We start from the raw sequence: 13,195 nt of genomic DNA, 5'->3' as shown, positions 1-13,195 counted from the left end.
GGTCAGGGTGTCATCATGGAGTCCAAAGGGAGCTGGGTTGAATGACGCTGAAAGCAAGGAATTCGGAGCTATGGTTGATTTTATATGATTTTCGGAAGGTTCTGAAGGTTCCCAACCTGTTCCGTAGCCTCGGTCAAAGTTGGATACATTGTAACAAGGTTTTGACAGGTTTACGAGCGAAACGGATACATTGTAGCAAGGTCCTGATTGGATTAGGAGGTCGGAAGTTTCGGTTCGATTGTTCTCGCTGTGGGGGGCCGTCAGTAGCTTGTCAGCAGCTTTAATGAGGCGTGCAAGAGCTCGCTGAGCTGCCTGAGCCAGTTCTTGCAGAATGGATGCATGGCTGTGATTGGCTAAGGCGCAGCTCAGTATTTTGAATGGGGACGTAGTATGATACGGTCAACTCGCTTTTGGAATAGGGCAAGAGGGAGGCATAGGAAGAGATTGAGACAGGAAAGAGCCTTTTATTTGTAAGGCAGGGGTATAGTGTGGTGCTTGTGCAACGATGTGGGGGCTGAGGGTTCCAGGAAGGATCGGGCACTGTAGAGGTCATCGCCTCGGGCCCGTTCAGGTAGCGATGGAGGGAAATGGTTGGCCCCCCCCCCTTCCTCCTTCCGTATCAGTCCCCCATTCGGAGATAGATTTGCATTAAAGTTCTGTTAGAACTTGCAAATCCTTTCTCCGCACCCTATACTCCTGTGATTTCATACTCGCCTTCCCCCAGGTGTCTCATTTGTACGTATTCGGGGAAGACCGGAGCGTTATGGGAGCGGGAATAGGCTCGAAAGGGAAGAGGAGCAGATTGAGTCGGGAGGCGGAGGAGAGAGCAGCAAGGGGAGACACAATGTATGGCACAGCAAAGGACAGAAATGCAAAAGGCAACCGTAAGAGTTGTGAGTAATATGACCTTAATCAATTGTCGGAGCCACCCCAGCTTTGGTAGCCATCCCCACAAGTCAACGTCAGACAGTCCCTCGTGTTGTATGTCATGTAACCTCCCTGCTAACTCATGGATGTTATTCAAGTGTCCTGTAATGTTTAGAGACTGGTCAGTTACGTAGGTGCAACACTCGGTACCTATTAAAGCGCAGGTTCCTCCTTGACTGGACAGTAGAAAGTCCGTAGCGATCCTCGTCTGCAAGCTGAGCTGTCTCACCTCAGACAGTTCCGACATCAGGGAGTCCGTGATCTCGGTTGCCTCCTGCATGAACTTGAGGAGGATATCGGTGAGCCGGAGGATGTCGACATGGTTGGATCCTGCCCCGTAGGCAGGAAAGAGTGCTCGACCCACGGTCTCTCCGTTGGCAGCAACATCGGATAAGTCAGACAGTTGTTTTTCCTCCCGTTTATTCCTCTGCCTCCCAGGGGGCAGGTGTGGTACTATCCTTATGCCGGGAATGATGTACCCGACGAAACAGGACCCGGACATATGGGGGCTCACCCAGGTATATGCACGATGACCGCATACCCAGAACAAACCACTGAGGTATGACTCCATTCTTCCTGAGGCGAAGGCTTGCAGTAACATGGCGTCGGTGGGTTGGGGCTGCCAGGTTGGAGGGTGGTCGATGACCGTGGCCCAAGCAAGGGTAAGGTTTGGAAAGGTCCGGGATCCCGTCATGTCCGTGATAGTGACATGGCCGGTGGACAAAAGCTCTAAATTGGACGTACAGGTGCTGGAGCCGATGAAGGTGCCTTCCCCGGTGAAGCTGCGGCAAAGCGGACCCTTTGTCGGGCCGGTGAGGTAAAGGTATTGGTGGGTCAAGTTCAACGCAGTTAGATTCCAGGAGGCGACGTCCCCTGACCGGAACTGTTGTATGGTGACCGGGACCGGAACGAGGGGAAGGCTCTGTTGGAGGTGGCTGGGAGCATGGGCGCAGATCCAGCATTCAGGGTAGGGTGCCTCCTTGGCCACCTGGCCGAGGAGTTTAATGTAAGAGTTCTGTTCCCAGGAGGAAAGGAGATCCTCTCCTGGAGAGGAAGGGTCTGCGCCGAGTTTTCGTGGTGCTGTGCCGAGGGGATGAAGGGGGTCGGTGGTATTTAAGAGGCGCCTGTCTTTGGCTATGCCCCCACATCGTAAAGGTCCCACGTTATCCCACGTGGGGGAGCGTGAGGGATGTGCTGGATGGTACCAGCCCTCAAGGTATTCTGCTCCTCTCCAATCGTGGGTAATTCCGAGGTTCCAAAGGCAGCAGAAATTCCTTAGACAAAGTCCTTGTAGTTGCGGCTTTCGGAGCTCCGGGGTCATGAGGAGACATTGGAACCCGAAAATCAGGTTGTCGGAGGGGCTCGTTGCGTCAGTGTAGGCTGGTGCGGCCCCCCCTTTCTCGATTTCGGTCCAATTTGGGCTCCTCAAGAGTTCCCCGTTGCCGAATAGGAAATGGGTCCCGTTCTTGCAGGTGAGGCGGTAGTAGGAGTGGTCGAGGGTGACTGCGGCTGACCCAATTCGGTGTAGGGTTTGGTCTCGGATGAAAAGTTCCCAATACTCGTTGTCAGTCAGCTGGGGTACGAGGGAATGTCGTAGTAATGTCCGGGACTCGGGGAGGCAAAAGTCAAAGTCCCCCATTCGGTTGGGGTTCGACTTCCCACCCGTCTCGAGTCGGTGATAGTCCAGGAAGTGGTAATCCGTGGGTAAGCCGGTGCAGTGATCAGTTGGCATGGCTGAGGAGTAGGTCAAAGTCTGGTAGGCAAGGAAAATGAAGAAGTTCATGGTTAGGGTCCGGGAAAGGCAAAGCATTGGAGAATGAGGAGGTCGGAAGGCTGTGGGAATGAGCTGTTAGAAGAACTGTCAAAGAAGCTGTCAAAGCGCGCTGTCAGTGGAGCTGTCAAAGAAGCTGTCAAAGCGCGCTGTCAGTGGAGCTGTCAGAGGAGCTGTCAAAGCGCGCTGTCAGTGGAGCTGTCAAAGAAGCTGTCAAAGCGCGCTGTCAGTGGAGCTGTCAGAGGAGCTGTCAAAGCGCGCTGTCAGTGGAGCTGTCAGAGGAGCTGTCAAAGCGCGCTGTCAGTGGAGCTGTCAAAGAAGCTGTCAAAGCGCGCTGTCAGTGGAGCTGTCAGAGGAGCTGTCAAAGCGCGCTGTCAGTGGAGCTGTCAAAGAAGCTGTCAAAGCGCGCTGTCAGTGCGTTTCAAGCGTATTCGGATGGTATTGGGATCGGGGACGATCTCGGATGTCCAATTGGTTGAGGTGGGCTCCGGTCCGGTCTGTTGGGCCCGATTCTGACCCCGATCTGGTCCGGTCTGTTGGGCCCGATTCTGACCCCGATCTGGTCCGGTCTGTTGGGCCCGATTCTGACCCCGATCTGGTCCGGTCTGTTGGGCCCGATTCTGACCCCGATCTGGTCCGGTCTGTTGGGCCCGATTCTGACCCCGATCTGGTCCGGTCTGTTGGTCGTCGTCGTCGTCAATGTACGAAGTTGGTGGGGTGGGTGGAGTTGAAAAAGTGAAGTCCTCCCCGATGTTTTCCTCGGCTTCTTGAGGGGGGGGTGAGGACTTACACCTCGTGTGATGGATCCACGAATTCTTCTCACCCAACTTTACGGCGGTTGGTGACGTCAGGAGTATCTGGTAGGGGCCTTCCCACGCGGGTTGGAGGGGTTCCTTCTGATAGACTTTGACGAGGATCCAGTCGCCTGGGTTGAAGGAGTGGGCTTGCACGTCGATGGGTAGACTTTGTCCTTCGACGGCCGCGTACTGGTGGAGTCGTTGTAGCTGTGTCTGGAGCTGAATGACATAGTTAGTAAGTTCCGCTTCTCCCAGTTCAAGTTCTGAGAGTGGGAACTGGGTGTTATAGACGGGGGGAGGTCTCCCAAATAAAAGTTCGTAGGGGGACAACTTCAATGGTCCAGTCGGTGCGCTCCGTATATTATGAAGGACCAACGGGAGTGCATTCACCCATTTCAGTCCAGTGAGTCTACAGAGTTTTCCTAATTGGGTTTTAATTTCTTGATTCATTCGTTCTACCTGGCCTGAAGATTGTGGGTGGTAGGGAGTATGGAGATCCCATTTTATTCGTAAGGCTTTGGCCACTAATTGTACTATTTGAGCTGTGAAGTGTGTTCCTCTGTCGCTATCTAGGCGACGGGGCACTCCGAACCGAGGGATAATGTCCTGTAGGAGGGCTCTGGCCACTACAGAGGCAGTGGGTTTTCTACAAGGGAATCCTTCTACCCAGGAGGAGAGTTTATCCACTATGATCAGCGCATGTTTAAACCCTTGGCAGAGCGGTAGGTCGATAAAGTCCAGCTGTAGGCTCTCGAATGGAACAAATGCCCACAGTCTAGCCCCTGGTGGCGTTCTGGGTTGTCGTTTGGGGTTATAAGAGTTGCAGGTAACGCAGTTCTTCGATGCTGTTGTGGCTGCGACCGCAAGTCCAGGAGCGTACCAGGATCTTTTTACGTGTTCTATCAGTCTCCCTTTTCCCCAGTGTGTTTGTTGATGAAGGACCCTCACCAATTTTGGAACCCATGCCTTTGGAAGGACGGTTCTGCCATCTGGGAGAACCCAAACGTTATTGTGTTGGACTGCGCCCACAGATCGCCAGAGGGTCTTTTCTTCCTCGGGTGCTTCCTCGTAAATTTGTGTAGTGTCTATGTTAAGCGGGATTTGTGGAGCTTGAAATTCCGAATCGTTGTTTGGGGGGCGGAGTGCGGCTGACTGGGCTGCTTTATCTGCTCGTCTATTCCCCTTTGAAATTGGATCTCTACCGCGAGTGTGAGCCTTACAGTGGACGACTGCGATCGCGGTAGGTAGGTGAATGGCCGTCAAGAGTCTCTCTACTAAGGCAGCGTGTGAAATTTTTGAACCAGCCGCTGTTAGGAAGCCTCTTTGTAACCAAATTTGGCCGGTGGTATGCACCAATCCAAAACAGTACTTGCTATCCGTGTAGATTGTAACTCGTTTGTTTTCACATATCTCACAGGCACGTATAAGCGCTATTAACTCTGCAGCCTGGGCGCTGTATTGCGGGTTTATTGGATTGGCTTCTACGACTTCAAAATCAGTGACCACAGCGTACCCTGTTTTCCTTTCCCCTTCGACAACCTTAGAGCTGCCGTCTGTGTAGAGTATTATATCTGGGTTGTCTAAAGGTAGGTGGTCCAGGTCTTCCCTGGGCTTTTCGGCTTGCCGGACTATGGTGGCGCAGTCATGGTGCGGGGTCCCGTCATTAGGGAGGGGAAGAAGGGTGGCTGGGTTGAGGGAGTTAACTCGCTTGATGGTGACATTTGAAGGTGTTAGCAGGACGGCCTCGTACCTATTTAGTCTGGAGTTGGAAAAGTGATGGCACCCCTTTAATGTTAATAGGGTAGAGACGGAATGGGGCACATGGATAGTGATTTCGTGCCCCAGAACTGTCTCTTGAGCCTTCTCCAGGAGGATTGCTGCGGCGGCTATAGCTCGTAGACAGCTTACCGCCCCCTTTGCGGTTGTGTCTAGTTGAAGACTGTAGTATGCCACAGGTCTCTCCTGGTCTCGGAAAGGCTGAGTTAACACCCCCGAAGCCACCCCCATTTGCTCATGGACGAACAAGTTGAAAGGAATTCTGTAGTCAGGTAAGCCTAGGGCGGGGGCAGATCTCAGTTCTTGTTTCAGTCGTTCAAAGGACTTGTATGCCTCTTCCTCCCAAACTAGAGTGTCTGGGTGGTCTTGGCGGGTCATAGCCGACAGGGGCTTAGTGATCTCGCTGTAACCCGCAATCCATGCTCTGCAGAAGCCAGCCATTCCTAAGAATCCCCGTAATTGTCTCTTAGTCTTGGGGAGGGGGATTTTAGTGACTGCCTCTATCCTGTCTGTTGCCAAACTTCGGGTGCCTATTCCTAGGATGTGCCCGAGGTATTTAACTTCTTGTTTGCAATACTGTAGTTTCTTTGGCGACACCTTATGTCCCTTTCTAGCCAGTTCTGTTAAGAGATGCTTAGTGTCCGTTTTACATGCTTCCTCGCTAATGGAGCAGAGGAGAAGGTCATCTACGTAGAGTAAAAGGGCGGAGCCAGCTGGGAGATTTATGTCTTGTAAATCTTGGTGTAGGATGGCCGAAAAGATGGCGGGCGATTCTACGTAACCCTGGGGCAATCTAGTCCAGGTGAGCTGACTAGGTCCCCAGGTGAAGGCGAAGAGAAATTGGCTGTCCGGGTCTAGGGGTATGCTAAAGAAGGCGGAACAGAGGTCCGCCGCGGTGTACCACTTAGTCTCTGCGGGTATGGCGTTCAGTAAAGAATTCGGGTTGCCCACTACTGGATGTCGAGGTATGACAAATTGGTTCACGAGTCTCAAGTCTTGCACAAAACGATATCTAACTGGTGCCCCCTCTGCCGATGGCTTCTTTACTGGGAGCACTGGGGTGTTGCATGGGGATGCGCAAGGGACTAGGATTCCCTTCTCGAGGAAGTCTTCGATCATAGGAGTTAACCCCTCGATAGCTTCTTTGGGTAAGGGATATTGTTTTGTGCAGGGAAAGGGTAAGTCAGTCCTGTAGGTAATTTTCACTGGGGTCGCTGATAATAAGAGACCCACTGAGGTCGATTCGGTGCCCCATAAAGAGGAGGGCAAATCTCGTTCCAATTCCGGGGGTAGGTTTGGGAATTGTCTGTCTGTCTTTTCCTCCTCAACTATTCCTTGGAAGGATGGGATGGATTCTTCGGGCATGTGTAGGTAGATGCCTTCCTTGGTGCACTTAATGGTAGCGTTCAGTTTGCAAAGTAGGTCCCTTCCCAAAAGGTTTACCGGGCTGCTAGTTAGAAGGAAGGTATGCTCGGCCAGTAGCGGTCCGAGGGTAACCTTGGAAGGACGTGATAGTGGGCAAGTGCGGGGTATCCCATCCAGACCCATAACTTTTCTGGTCTCCGGACCCGGTTTCAGGTGGCTATCGGTTAAAGTAGAGTATGTGGCTCCTGTGTCCAGTAGGCATTGATACGGATGGCCATCGATCTCTATCGTGCAAAATGGGTCTTCAGAGGATAACGTAAGGACTGGACAGATGGTCAGGGTTTGGTTGGGATCCCCTCCTAATTGTCAATAGGTTTCTTGGTCATCAGGAAAGGGTTGGTTAGGTGGGTGCAAGGGAGGTGCCGTGGCGTTAGTCCACGGGTGGGTGGACGGCGTTATAGCGGGCATCTGGGTCCTTGGTCCTGGTGGAGGTCTTTGGTTTTGGGTAGATGCACTCGGAGGCGGTTGGGGTTGATATGTGGCCGTGGCTGGTGGAGGGTTATGAAGGATGGGTGGTTGGTTCCCGTATCCGTAAGTTGGATTTGGATGCGGCGCTGCATAAGTTATATTATTGAGGTAGGGGCAGAATCTTCTTATGTGTCCCTCTTCCTGACAGTAATAACAGGCTCCGGTGGCTGGTCCCCATGGTCTAAGGGAATGGGGAGGTCCTCCTCCTCGAATTCCCTTTCCTCGGCTAAAACCCCTGCCCCTTCCGGAGTTTAAGTCCATACTCAGGGCAAGGATCTGTTCGGTTTCGGGTTTGGGGTCCCTTTTCTTCCTCTCATCCCGTGAATTATATACAGATTTGGCGATTGAGAGGATTTCACTGATACTTTTGCCATCATACCCTATTTGTAAGTTCAGGGCCTTCCTTATATCGGGGCAGGCTTGGTCCTTAAAGAAGCCTTTGACTATGACTTCGTGTTGGGGTTTTTCGGGGTCGATTCCCCCCCATGTTTTGATGGCTGAGACTAGCCGGGTATAGTAATCAGATGGGTGTTCGTTTGCCCCTTGCAAAACGGACTGGACCTTCGTCCAGTTGACAGTACGTTGTCCAGCGGCCTTAATGCCGTCTAGGATTGCCCGTTTGAATAAGTCCAGATACCAGATGCCGTCGGCAGTATTGTAATCCCACGTCGGCTCGGTGCGTAAGCATTGAGCTGTGAGCGGCTCTAACCCTTCTCGGCGACCTGCCTGGTAGTTGGGGAGTTCGATTGCCTCTCCTGCCTTTGCCAGAATATCTGCCTTCTCGGCCTCGTTGAAGAGGGTGTTTAAGAGAACGTGAATGTCTGGCCAGGTCGGTTTATGGGTCGAAAAAATGGCGCTGACCTGACGGTGGCATTTATCCGGATCGTCTCTTAATGATGGCATTTGATTTGACCAATTTACCAGGTCAGCCGTATAGAAAGGTTGGTGGGTATACACCATTCGAGGGGGTCCATCTGGTCGTAGGGGTGGGATCGGCAGGGCCCTTAAGGGCATCTGGACTGCTGCGGAGTCTGCCTGATTTGAATCCGCTTGCTTGGATGTTTCTGGGACCTCTTGAGATTTTTCGGGGTTCTCTTTAGATTTTTCAAGGAGGCTAGGGTGTCCTGAAGTGGCCTCTAGTATTTCTTTGGCTCGCTGCCTCAAGGACAGGAGATTAGAGCTCTCTAAGGTGGCGCTTTGTATTACTCTGGCTCGCTGCCTCGTTAACCGCGGGCTCGCAACCCCACGCGCCCCTTGGTCTTCTACATTCTCATCGCTGTCTGAGTCCTCTCTAGGGGTGGGTTGAATAGTTGGCCCATAGTAGAATGGAATGAGCGTTTGTTCCATGGAGTCATCCCCTGGGTGTCCTTCGTATGGAGGGGGCGGAGGCGACCTTCCATGATTTAAGATAGGTAGTTGGTAGGTCGTGGCTCTTTTAGTGGCTTGGAGCAGTCCTCTGACCGTCTCAAATGTGGCTAGGTATTCTAATTGGCGGGGTTTTTCTTCCATCAGGTACTTTTTAAGGTATTGTAGGCGCTCTTCGTTAAAGGAGCCCCCCTTTGGCCACTGTAACTCTGGTTTTGCGGAGGCAGTTCCAGTGGGCCAGGTGCGTGTACAGAGATCTTCTAATTTTTGTCTCGATAACAATTTGTGCCCGGGAACTGATTTCCAGTAAGAGATGACGAACTCAAGAGGGGAGTCGGGGTCTCTCTGGGACTCGGATGGCTTCCTAGAAGCCTTCCTCCCGGAGCGAGCCCTCTCGTGTTTGGAGGCTTGGGTACCCATTTTATTCACGCGTGTCTAGGTAAAGAGAGGGGAAAAGGGGTCGTTAGGGGTGTGGGCTTAGGGAAGGTTTTGCTGCTTAGCAACTTCTTAGCGGGTTTTTTAGAGAGCTCTTCTTGCCTATTCTCTATTCCTTCTTTTCCTACTCTTCAACTTCTCAGGGGTTCCTCTCCACTCTGCCAAGTTCCACCCAACTCTTCTCGGGTTCCCCTCCTGGCAACCTCCTACCTATCGTTAAATCTCGGAAGAGGGACCCTACTGAACGCCCGCGCCGTGCGGTGCCAGATCGGGTGATCCCTTGATAGAGTTTCGGACGGAAAATCCCCCTTGCTATCGGAAGCGGGTTCACGCACGATACACGTGTTACGTGGCCCGACCGGTGCGGCTGGGATTAATTGATAGGAAAGCAAGACCCCTTCCTGCCCCCTCCGTAAGGGCGCTCGGGAAGTTCGGAAGAAGAACTCCAATCCCTTGCTTTCAACCGAGATGCCCGTTGCAGGGAGTCGGCTGTCCTTTCAAGCCGGGTCTCTCCGTCTTATTTTCGGACTCTCGATTGGTGCGGCTGACTGGAGAATTTGAGAGAAAGAGATAGAGCTCAGAGCCCCCCTTTCGGGCCGAGCGGCAGTCCACGGTCTCTCTCAGCACTTGGACCAAGGGACAGGCGAGAAAGAGCGATAGAGAGGAAGGCAGAGAATTCAGTTGCCAGGAGACTTCCACCCCCCTTTTCCACCAGTGCACTGGGTTTCCTATACTCACGCGTCTTCCTTGTAGATCCCGGGATCGTAGAAGCCGGCTGGATGTCCCTTTGCTCCCCGGCTGAACTCCTGGGACGTTCGATTACCGCCCGGAGGATGGCCGGAGGTCCAGAGGGTCTTCTCGGGCAAACTGGCCCGGAGCCGGCAGAAGATTCGGGGCCCCCGGTCAGCAACACGGGAGAACCGCTCGTCCCTGTTCAGGTGCCAAATGTTACGGAAAAATCCCGGGCGTGGAGTTCCAAGCCACCCGGTGCGTCGGACTGAGTCCGCGGGTCCTAGCGGAGAAAATAAGCTCAGCCGGAAAAAGGAGCAAGATGCGGAGATCCGAGTTTATTGCGCAACAGGTTCAAGACGAGATTGAACCCCGAGAATGGGGTGACATAAACTTTTAAAAGTTCCCTCCAAGTCCCAGAATACAGTGCACGAAACGTCATGAATACATTATGGGAAGGTTGGGTTTCATGGATTACATCATGAATATTTTACACACGTCATGAATATATTTACAGAGAGGTGGGGTTACACTGATTAGCATTTGAGACAAGGGAGGGGGAATGTGCAGAGTGAGGGATATACATAAGTAAACATTTCTTGAGTACCGGTGGTGGCTAGACAAAGGGACAGTGATATGCATCGTCTGCCACCTGGTATTGCCCGGAGGAAGGGTTAGGCAGGACGATCTGACAGGATTAAGAAGTTCCTGTGTACGTGCCCTGCCGCTTGAGGGATTATGGAGGTCAGGGTGTCATCATGGAGTCCAAAGGGAGCTGGGTTGAATGACGCTGAAAGCAAGGAATTCGGAGCTATGGTTGATTTTATATGATTTTCGGAAGGTTCTGAAGGTTCCCAACCTGTTCCGTAGCCTCGGTCAAAGTTGGATACATTGTAACAAGGTTTTGACAGGTTTACGAGCGAAACGGATACATTGTAGCAAGGTCCTGATTGGATTAGGAGGTCGGAAGTTTCGGTTCGATTGTTCTCGCTGTGGGGGGCCGTCAGTAGCTTGTCAGCAGCTTTAATGAGGCGTGCAAGAGCTCGCTGAGCTGCCTGAGCCAGTTCTTGCAGAATGGATGCATGGCTGTGATTGGCTAAGGCGCAGCTCAGTATTTTGAATGGGGACGTAGTATGATACGGTCAACTCGCTTTTGGAATAGGGCAAGAGGGAGGCATAGGAAGAGATTGAGACAGGAAAGAGCCTTTTATTTGTAAGGCAGGGGTATAGTGTGGTGCTTGTGCAACGATGTGGGGGCTGAGGGTTCCAGGAAGGATCGGGCACTGTAGAGGTCATCGCCTCGGGCCCGTTCAGGTAGCGATGGAGGGAAATGGTTGGCCCCCCCCCTTCCTCCTTCCGTATCAAAGCACTTGCCGTATAGAAATCCTCCTCCTCCTTTTGGGCTCACAATTGTAAAAGCATGAGACAAAAGGAGCTGGAAGGAAAGATGACACTGCACAATCTGGAAGAGAGTGAAAGAAGGAAAGAGTGGTACTGTAAAGGAATTACAAATAACCAAAAAACCTGAGAGTAGGTGTGGGGGGAGAAAAAGGGCAGGCCTATGGCCTGGTCGTCCTTTTTTATACCTCTGGTGGGATTGACAAAGCTGCCTCTGATTGGTTGACAAGGCATTCTTTGATTGACAAGGCATCTGCCCCTCCCCTTCATCTCATAGCTCACCAATTAACCAATTATCCAACTCCTAGCCAAACCAATCAACCAACCAGAAGGATGACTGTCAATCTCTTTTCCTTAGGGTCTCCCTATTTTCAATGGAGAAATGTTGGGGGGTATGGAGTTATCCGACTCCCGAGCCGTCCGAAGGCAATCCTGTACAGTGAAGGGTTGCTTTAAACATTTAATGTTTTCTTATGTTTTTATATATGTTGGATGCCGCCCAGAGTGGCTGGGGCAACCCAGTCAGATGTGTGGGGTATAAAAAATAAAATTATCATTATGGAATGGGGCGTCCCTATTTTCATCAGAGAAACGTTAGGGGGCATGCTGGGTATATTTCAAAAAGGAAAGGGTATGAAAAAATCTGGATTGGGAGAAGGTAAAGTGTGGGAACGCACTGATTTGGAGGAGAAGGGAAAGAAGAGCTTGCTATCCACATTACATAACAATACAGAGGAGTTCTGGACGTCTGGGTGACCTTGGGCCAGAAACCCAATCTCATCTACCCCATCCATGTTATTGCTCCTCCTAACCGTGAACTCAAGATGGTGGGTGCACCTCAACTGTAGCCAAAAGGAGGGCACTAAGAAATATTACTTACTATGCTTGGGGGAACTTGTGTTTCTTGTTCCTGATCAGAAGGATGCAGCAGATGAGGCCTGGCTGCAATATCCACACCGAACATATACAGAAAATTATACACATATACACATGGGTTCCCCCCAAATAATCCTGGGAAATGGTAGTTTACAGAGCTGCAATTTCCAGCACTCTTAACAAACTACAGTTCCCAAGATTATTTCAGGGAAGCTATGAGTCCCTGCCTCTGCCCTGCCTCACCTACATTTTTCCTTTCTCCTCTTTCTCTCTAAACTAAAGCATTTCTCACCTGTTTTCTCCACTGCATGATGGAAGCTCTACCTGGATCTCCCATTAATGTTTTTGCAATATGGAAGCTGCCTTGCGCTGGGTCACACCATTTGCGCATCTAACTCAGTATTTTCTACATTGACTGGCAGTAGCTCTCCAGAGATTCAAAAAGGCAGTTTGGAGATGCCAGAAATCAAACCTGGGACCTTGTGCAGCCAGAGCAGACACTGTGCCACTTTCCCTAGTTATCATGAGTGCAGGAAGCTCCTGCAGCCAATCGGAAGCCGTGCCTTGGTTTTCGAACGGTTTCGGGAGTAAAACGGACTCCCATAATGGATTAAATTCGAGAACCAAGTACAGTCTTACCTTGGATCCCGAACGCCTTGGTACTCAGTTGTTTTGGCTCCTGAACATTGCAAACCTGGAAGTGACTGTTCTGGTTTGCAAATGTTCTTTGAAACCCGAATGTCTGATGCGGCTTCCTGCAGCCAATCAGAAGCGACGCTTTGGTTTCCGAACATTTTGGAAGTAAAACGGACTTCCGGAATGGATTCTGTTCGACTTCCAAGGCATGACTGTACAGTGGTACCTCGGGTTAAGTACTTAATTCATTCCGGAGGTCCGTTCTTAACCTGAAACTGTTCTTAACCTGAAGCAACACTTTAACTAAGGGGGCCTCCTGCTGCCGCCGCCCCTCCGGAGCCCGATTTCTGTTCTTATCCTGAAGCAAAGTTCTTAACCTGAAGCACTATTTCTGGGTTAGCGGAGTGTATAACCTGAAGCGTATGTAACCCGAGGTACCACTGTACAATGATATGGAAAAGAGTATATACCTCCTGCTGCACGCACAGTGGGCATCCCTATTCAGTAAAAAGCCATCAGTTCTGGGCATCTACTGAATGGGTGGAAGTGGGGATAGAGTGTGTGTCTACTGGGAGTCATGCAGGCTGAAAGT

Source organism: Podarcis liolepis (assembly GCF_965112155.1).
Source record: "Podarcis liolepis genome assembly, chromosome: 5".
NCBI classification, from domain to species: Eukaryota; Metazoa; Chordata; class Lepidosauria; order Squamata; family Lacertidae; genus Podarcis; species Podarcis liolepis.
Note: the sequence above shows the minus strand (reverse complement) of the source record.